The sequence below is a fragment of the Lepus europaeus genome, chromosome 7 (assembly GCF_033115175.1).
Source record: "Lepus europaeus isolate LE1 chromosome 7, mLepTim1.pri, whole genome shotgun sequence".
Taxonomy (NCBI): Eukaryota; Metazoa; Chordata; class Mammalia; order Lagomorpha; family Leporidae; genus Lepus; species Lepus europaeus.
In genome coordinates, this window is record NC_084833.1 from 71,446,340 (window position 1) to 71,454,512 (window position 8,173).

Sequence of the window (8,173 nt, forward strand, 5' to 3'; positions counted from 1 at the left end):
CTCTGGTGGCTTTTCTTGTTATACTATGACTGTATATTAAGTGGACTGTCTGCTTTTGGTGGATCTTTAGAGGCTTGTGTTGGATGTGGCCATAGAGCTCTGTTTGGTTTGTTTGGTTCTTCAGGGTTAAGGGTGTGCCAAAGGTGACACAATCAGACAATCAGGTCTGGCGTGGTAAATTCTCTCTCTCTCTCTCTCTTTTATTCAGAAGGGAAGTAATTCGTCACAGCTGATTGAAATTGAAGGCAGTCAGTGTCTGAGCTCTGGTCCCTGTGGGTATAATATTCGTCTGCTCTGTCCCAAGGACCACACAAAGGATCTGTGTAGTCCTCAGTGTAAGCTCAGATTTCCTTGCAATCTCCCACCAGGTTGTCAAGGTTACCGAGTTTGTGGCGTCTCCCACTGAGTACTCACATCTCAGGCACTTTGTGAGTTTTCTCACACACCCTCAGGTTTTTTTGTTTTGTTTTGTTTTTTGTTTTTTGTTTTTTTTTTGTTTTTTTTTTTCAGTCTCATTCACTAGGTCTTAACCTCCTGTTATTTCTCCCCAGCAGAGTCAGGTTTTTCTGCTTGGTTGAGGGCCGGTGCAGCCCTGAGGTGGTGCAGCTTTTATGTATGTCCAAAATGGTGCCTGCTCTTTGTCTTGCTTGCCTTTGTAAGGTGAGTGGAGAGTGAGAATCATGTCCATACTGGTCCCTGTTAGTTATTTTTTTTTCTCTCCTCTAGTTAGCCTGATGAACTTACTCCCACAGGGCTTCAAGCCTTGTTCCCTCTAGGCTCTTCCTGCCGCTTTCCCGCCAGTGTCTCAGGCTACCAAGGTTTCTCCTCACCTCCCTTTCCAGTTCTGGTGCCTAGACTCGGCGGCTAGGGTCCCAAGCCTTGGGCACCTGTGCCCTCCACGTAGGTTCACCGTGTCCCACTAGTTCCGGAAGAGTTTCCTCTGCAGTTTTTTTCCTAACTCTTCCCTGAAACTACAGTATCTCCACTTTTATTAAAATATCTTTTCCCAGACTATCAGTGAGCTCCCTCCCTATTCTGCCATCTTGGAGGACTCCTACATTCAGATTTCTTTTTTTTTTTTTTAATTTTAATTTTTTTTTTTTGGACAGGCAGAGTGGACAGTGAGAGAGAGTGAGAGAGAGAGAGAAAGGTCTTCCTTTGCCATTGGTTCACCCTCCAATGGCCGCTGTGGCCAGCGCGCCATGGCCAGCACACCGCGCTGATCCAAAGGCGGAACCAGGTGCTTCTCCTGGTCTCCCATGGGGTGCAGGGCCCAAGCACTTGGGCCATCCTCCACTGCACTCCCTGGCCATAGCAGAGAGCTGGCCTGGAAGAGGGGCAACCAGGACAGAATCCGGCGCCCTGACCGGGACTAGAACCCGGTGTGTCGGTGCCGCAAGGCAGAGGATTAGCCTATTGAGCTGTGGCGCTGGCCCCGTTCAGATTTCTAAGATAACTTCATACTGTCTGTCTTCCACAGTGTCACATCAGTTTACATGGCCACCAACAGTGGATTAGGGTACCTTTTCACCACATCCTCACCCACATTTGTTGTTTGTTGATTTCTATATGAGAGCCTTTCTAGCTGAAGTAAGAAGAAACCTTATTGTGGTTTTGATTTGCATTTCCCTGATGGCTAGTGATCCTTAGCATTTTTTTTTTTCAATTGTCGGTTGGCCATTTGAATTTCCTCTCTTGAAAAATGCCTGGTTAAGTATTTTGCCTTTTTCTTATCTGAATTGTTTGTTTTGTTGTTAAGTTCCTTGAGCTCTTTATAGATTCTCAATATTAACCCTTCACCAGTTGAATAGTTTGCAAATATTTTCTCCCATTCTATTGGTTTCCTCTTCACTTTGCTTAGTGTTTTCTTTGCAGTTCAGAAGCTTCTCAGCTTGATAAATTCTGAGTTGTCAATTTTGGCTTTGATTGCCTGTGTTTCTGGGGTCGTCTAAGAAGTCTTTGCCTATGCCAATATCTTGCACAATTAAATTTTAAACTTCCTGACATTTATTATAACAAATAATTTAAAATAAGCATCTGTAAAAAATACTTTCTTTCCCTATTCTGTAAGTTTTTATCTTTTTAAAAATTTTAAACTTTTTTTGTTAAAAATTGAGATCAAATTGTACACATTATCCTACATGGTGTCATAGTCAGCAATGCCACTGTCTTCACCTCTACATCTTGCCCCACTATCTTGTCCCACTGCAAAGCCTGCAAGGGTAATAACACACATGGACCAGTCATCTCCTGTAACAACAACATCTTCTTCTGGACACCTCCTAGAGGACCTGGCTGAGGATGTTTTACAGTTCACTTATTTTTTTGCAAATAGAACAAGTATACTTAAACATATATTATATTAAATATATAAGACAGTAACAAAGACATTCTTATCACTTATAAAGTAAATCATTTTATTCCTATACTTTTACACAACAAGCACCACCACAAATATGTGACTAATATGTTTTACATGACACACTGGCTAAGACAACACTAGATGAAAGGAATTTTTCAGTTCAATTTTCATCTTGTTGGTACCGATTTGTAAACACAATCCACTGTTGTAGGAATGGCCAATACAGGGTGTGTGACTTTATATCTTTCTGTATGTTCTGGCCTTGGGATGTGATTCAGGGAAAGAGTTCATGACTCCCAAAGTTCGTGAACCTCAGAAAATCGGTCTTGACCCATCATGTGAAATATTTGCCCTTGACAGTGAAAGGTATAGGATGGACACATAGTCCAGTCTACTGTGTGCTGCTGGAGAAAGTTTCTTCTCCCCTAGAAAAGATACCCAGGGAAGGTATCTCTTTTTCCCTGTCAAGAATGATTCCAAATTTGATGATCAGAATGGCTGGAGTAAAGTTATCACTTACCTCAACATATGAGAAAAATTACAACAGAAAAGTGTAATCAAAGTCCTGATATGATCTCCCTTGAAACTACTCTGCTTTCACCATTTCAGGGAAAAAATCTGTTTATTCTTTGAGACAAATTTAGATAGAATCATTGAGTATTTAATCCAAATTATATTCCCTTTCTTAAAAATAAGTCTAGGCCTGGAATGGTACATATTCTGTCCTGTAACTATTACATACCATGGCTTAGTCTGTTCCAAATTTAAAAATGAATGCCCTATATGAAGATTTTTGTTATAGGATTATTTTCTCCCACTGGTGGTAAGGCTTTGTAATGCTTTTTGTATCAACTTATAATAATCACAATGAAAGCAAGGAGAGACATTTCACTCACTAATCTATTATCATGGACAAAGCATTGAACTAGACATATTGTTATAAATCTCATGATAACCCCATGTGGGAATGTGTTTTTATTCCAACTTATGAAAGAGAAAGCTGAAGCTAAAAGAAGTTATACCAGTGCACCAATGTTAACTATTTCCTTCCTATGTCAAACCCATACTCATTTCATTCTTTTTTAAATGATTCATCTGTTTATTTGAAAGTCAGTTAAAGAGAGAGACAGAGATGAAGACAGATACAGAGACAGAGAGAATCTTCTACCTGCTGGTTTACTATCCATATCGCTGCAATGACCAAGGCTGGGCCAAGCCAAAACCAGGAACTTGGGCTTCATTGGGTCTCCTACATAGGTGGCAGGGGCCCAAACACTTGGGCCATCTTCTGCTGCTTTCCCAGAACACTAATCTGTAATTGACATTAGGAAAACTAATAATCAAAGATCCAATCTTTCAATAGACTTAGAACATACTCCTTTATCTTTTGATAGTTTTATTTTTAATACCTTTTCCTTTTTAGTGCACTTTATGGCGGCAAGATGGCGGAATAGGCAGGAAGCACACTATTAGGCTGGAGAGAGAGACAGGTTAATATAAGTGGAGATACTGCAGGGTCAAGGAAGAGTAGGGGATAAAACAGCATAGGAAACTCTTCCGGAACTAGAGATTCACAGTGTACCTGCGTGGAGAGCGTGGGAGCCCAAGATCGGGACACCAGCAGCAGACTCAACGCACCAGCGCTGGAACGCGAGGTGAGCCGAACCACAATAACCCAAGACACCAGCGGGCAAGCGGAAAGAGGAGGCTAGAGGGAACGAGGCTTGAAACTTCGTGGGGAAAAGTTCACCAGGCTAACTTGAAGAGAGAGAGGAAAAAAATTAAAAAAAGCGACCGATACGGACACAAGTTTCTCTCTCTCCGCTCACCTCTCAAAGGCGAGCAAGACAGAGCAGGCGCCATTTTGGACATACGTCATAAGCAGGGCGACCTCAGGTCTGCGCCAGCCCTGAGCCTAGCAGAAAAACCTGACTCTGGGGGGAGGGGTGAAATAACAGGAGATTAGCATCTAACTTGGCAACCCAGTGGGAGATTGCGGGAGAATTGGTGCCCACACTGAGGGCAGCAGAGATTCCCTGTGTGGTCCGTGGGAAAGAGCTTCCGATCTCTGGCTCCTGTGGGTATATCATTTGCCTGCTAACTACCTCCAATTACATTCAGCTGTGCGGAATTACTTCCCTTTTGAATCAAAAAAGAGAGAGATTTACCACACCTAACCTGGGAGTCTCATCTTTGACACACCCTCAACCCTGAGGAACCAAACACAGCTCTCAGTCCACACTCATCCCAAGCCTCTAAGGCACCACTGAAAGCAGACAGTCCACTTAATATAGAGCCATAGTGTAACAAGAAAAAACACCACAGTGAAGAAACCAAATATCTCCAACATGCCAAACAACAAACGCAAAAACCGAGCTAACAAGAACAAGGAAGACACTATGACACCCCCAAATGAAAAAGACACCCCAATTCAAGATTATGAAGATGGGGAGATTGAAGAAATGCAAGAATCAGATCTCAAAAAATTGATAATAACATTAAGAAGTTCTCAAAAACAAATTCTTGAACTACAGAAATCCTTCATGGACAAGATAGAAAATCTCTCTCGTGAAAATGAAATATTAAGGAGGAATCAAAATGAATTGAAACAACTAGTGGAACAAGAAAATGTGATAGTGACTAGAAATCATAATGAAATGAAGAATTCAATAGATCAAATGACAAACACAATAGAGAGTCTTAAAAACAGAATGGACGAAGCAGAAGAGAGAATATCAGACTTAGAAGACAGAGAACAGGAAAGGAAACAATCAAATCAAAGAAAAGAAGAAGAAATCAGAAACCTAAAAAATACTGTCAGGAATCTACAGGATACTCTTAAAAAACCCAACATTCGGGTTCTAGGAGTACCTGAAGGCATGGAGAGAGAGAAAGGATTAGAAGGCCTTTTTAGTGAGATACTAGCAGAAAATTTCCCAGGTTTGGAGAAAGACAGAGACATCCTAATACAGGAAGCTCATAGAACCCCTAATAAACATGACCAAAAGAGATCCTCACCACGACACGTCGTAATCAAACTCACCACAGTGAAACACAAAGAAAAGATCCTAAAATGTGCAAGAGAGAAACGCCAGATTACTCTCAGAGGATCTCCAATCAGACTCACAGCTGACTTCTCTTCAGAAACCCTGCAAGCTAGGAGAGAATGGCGAGACATAGCCCAGGTGCTAAGAGAGAAAAACTGCCAGCACAGAATATTATATCCTGCAAAGCTCTCATTTATGAATGAAGGTGAAATAAAGACCTTTCACAGCAAACAGAAATTGCAAGAATTTGTCGCCACTCGTCCAGCCCTGCAAAAGATGCTTAAAGATGTGTTACATACAGAAACACAGAAACACGGTCACCAATATGAAAGAAGGTAAAGGTAGGAAACCTCACACCAAAAGATCACAGGAAGCTCAAACCAGATATTAGAAAATATCTTTGGCAAATGGCAGGGCAAAGTTACTCCTTCTCAATAGTCACATTGAATGTTAATGGCTTGAACTGTCCAGTTAAAAGACACCGATTGGCTGATTGGGTTAAGGAACAAAACCCATCCTTTTGCTGCTTACAAGAAACCCATCTATCCAACAATGATCCATACAAGCTGAGAGTGAAAGGCTGGAAAAAGATATACCACGCCAACAGAAATGAAAAGAGAGCGGGCGTAGCCATCTTAATATCGGACAACATAAACTTCACCACAAAAACTGTTAGGAGAGACAAAGAGGGGCACTATTTAATGATTAAGGGATCCATTCAACAGGAAGATATAACGATTATCAACGTATATGCACCTAATTACAGGGCACCAGCTTATTTAAAAGACTTGTTAAGGGACTTAAAGGGAGACTTAGACCCCAATACAATAGTACTGGGGGACTTCAATACTCCACTCTCAGAGATAGACAGATCAACAGGACAGAAGATCAACAAGGAGACAGTAGATTTAAATGACACTATAGCCCAAATGGATCTAACAGATATCTACAGAACATTTCATCCTACATCTAAGGACTTTACATTCTTCTCAGCAGTACATGGAACCCTCTCTAGGATTGACCACATACTAGGCCATAAAGCAAGTCTCAGCAAATTCAAAAGAATTAGAATCATACCATGCAGCTTCTCAGACCACAAAGGAATGAAATTGGAAATTGGCAACTCAGGAATCCCTAGAGCACGTGCAAACACATGGAGATTGAACAACATGCTCCTGAATGAACAATGGGTCATAGAAGAAATTAAAAGAGAAATCAAAAATTTTCTGGAAGTAAATGAGGATAACAGCACAACATACCAAAACCTATGGGATACAACAAAAGCAGTGTTAAGAGGAAAGTTTATAGCAATAGGTGCCTACATCAAGAAATTGGAAAGGCACCAAATAGATGAGCTTTCAAGTCATCTCAAAGATCTAGAAAACCTGCAGCAAACCAAACCCAAACCCAGTAGGAGAAGAGAAATAATTAAAATCAGAGAAGAAATCAACAGGATTGAATCCAAAAAAACATTACAAAAAATCAGCCAAACAAGGAGCTGGTTTTTTGAAAAAATAAACAAAATTGACACCCCATTGGCCCAACTAACTAAAAAAAGAAGAGAAAAGACCCAAATCAATAGGATCAGAGATGAAATGGGAAACGTAACAACAGACGCCACAGAAATAAAAAGAATCATCAGAAATTACTACAAGGACTTGTATGCCAGCAAACAGGGAAATCTATCAGAAATGGACAGATTCTTGGACACATACAACCTCCCTAAATTGAGCCAGGAAGACATAGAAAATCTAAACAGACCAATAACTGACACAGAAATTGAAACAGTAATAAAGGCCCTCCCAACAAAGAAAAGCCCAGGGCCAGATGGATTCACTGCTGAGTTCTACCAGACATTTAGAGAAGAACTAACTCCAATTCTCCTCAAACTATTCAGAGCAATCGAAAAAGAGGGAATCCTCCCAAATTCTTTCTATGAAGCCACCATCACCTTAATTCCTAAGCCAGAAAGAGATGCAACATTGAAAGAGAATTACAGACCAATATCCCTGATGAACATAGATGCAAAAATCCTCAATAAAATTCTGGCCAATAGATTGCAACAACACATCAGAAAGATCATCCACCCAGACCAAGTGGGATTCATCCCCGGTATGCAGGGATGGTTCAACATTCGCAAAACAATCAACGTAATACACTACATTAACAGACTGCAGAAGAAAAACCATATGATTCTCTCAATAGACGCAGAGAAAGCATTTGATAAAATACAACACCCTTTCATGATGAAAACTCTAAGCAAACTGGGTATGAAAGGAACATTCCTTAACACAATCAAAGCAATATATGAAAAACCCACGGCCAACATCCTATTGAATGGGGAAAAGTTGGAAGCATTTCCACTGAAATCTGGTACCAGACAGGGATGCCCTCTCTCACCACTGCTATTCAATATAGTTCTGGAAGTTTTGGCCAGAGCTATTAGGCAAGAAAAAGAAATTAAAGGGATACAAATTGGGAAGGACGAACTCAAACTATCCCTCTTTGCAGATGATATGATTCTTTATTTAGGGGACCCAAAGAACTCTACTAAGAGACTGCTGGAACTCATCGAAGAGTTTGGCAAAGTAGCAGGATATAAAATCAATGCACAAAAATCAACAGCCTTTGTATACACAGGCAATGCCACGGCTGAGGAAGAACTTCTAAAATCAATGCCATTCACAATAGCTACAAAAACAATCAAATACCTTGGAATAAACTTAACCAAAGACGTTAAAGATCTCTACGATGAAAACTACAA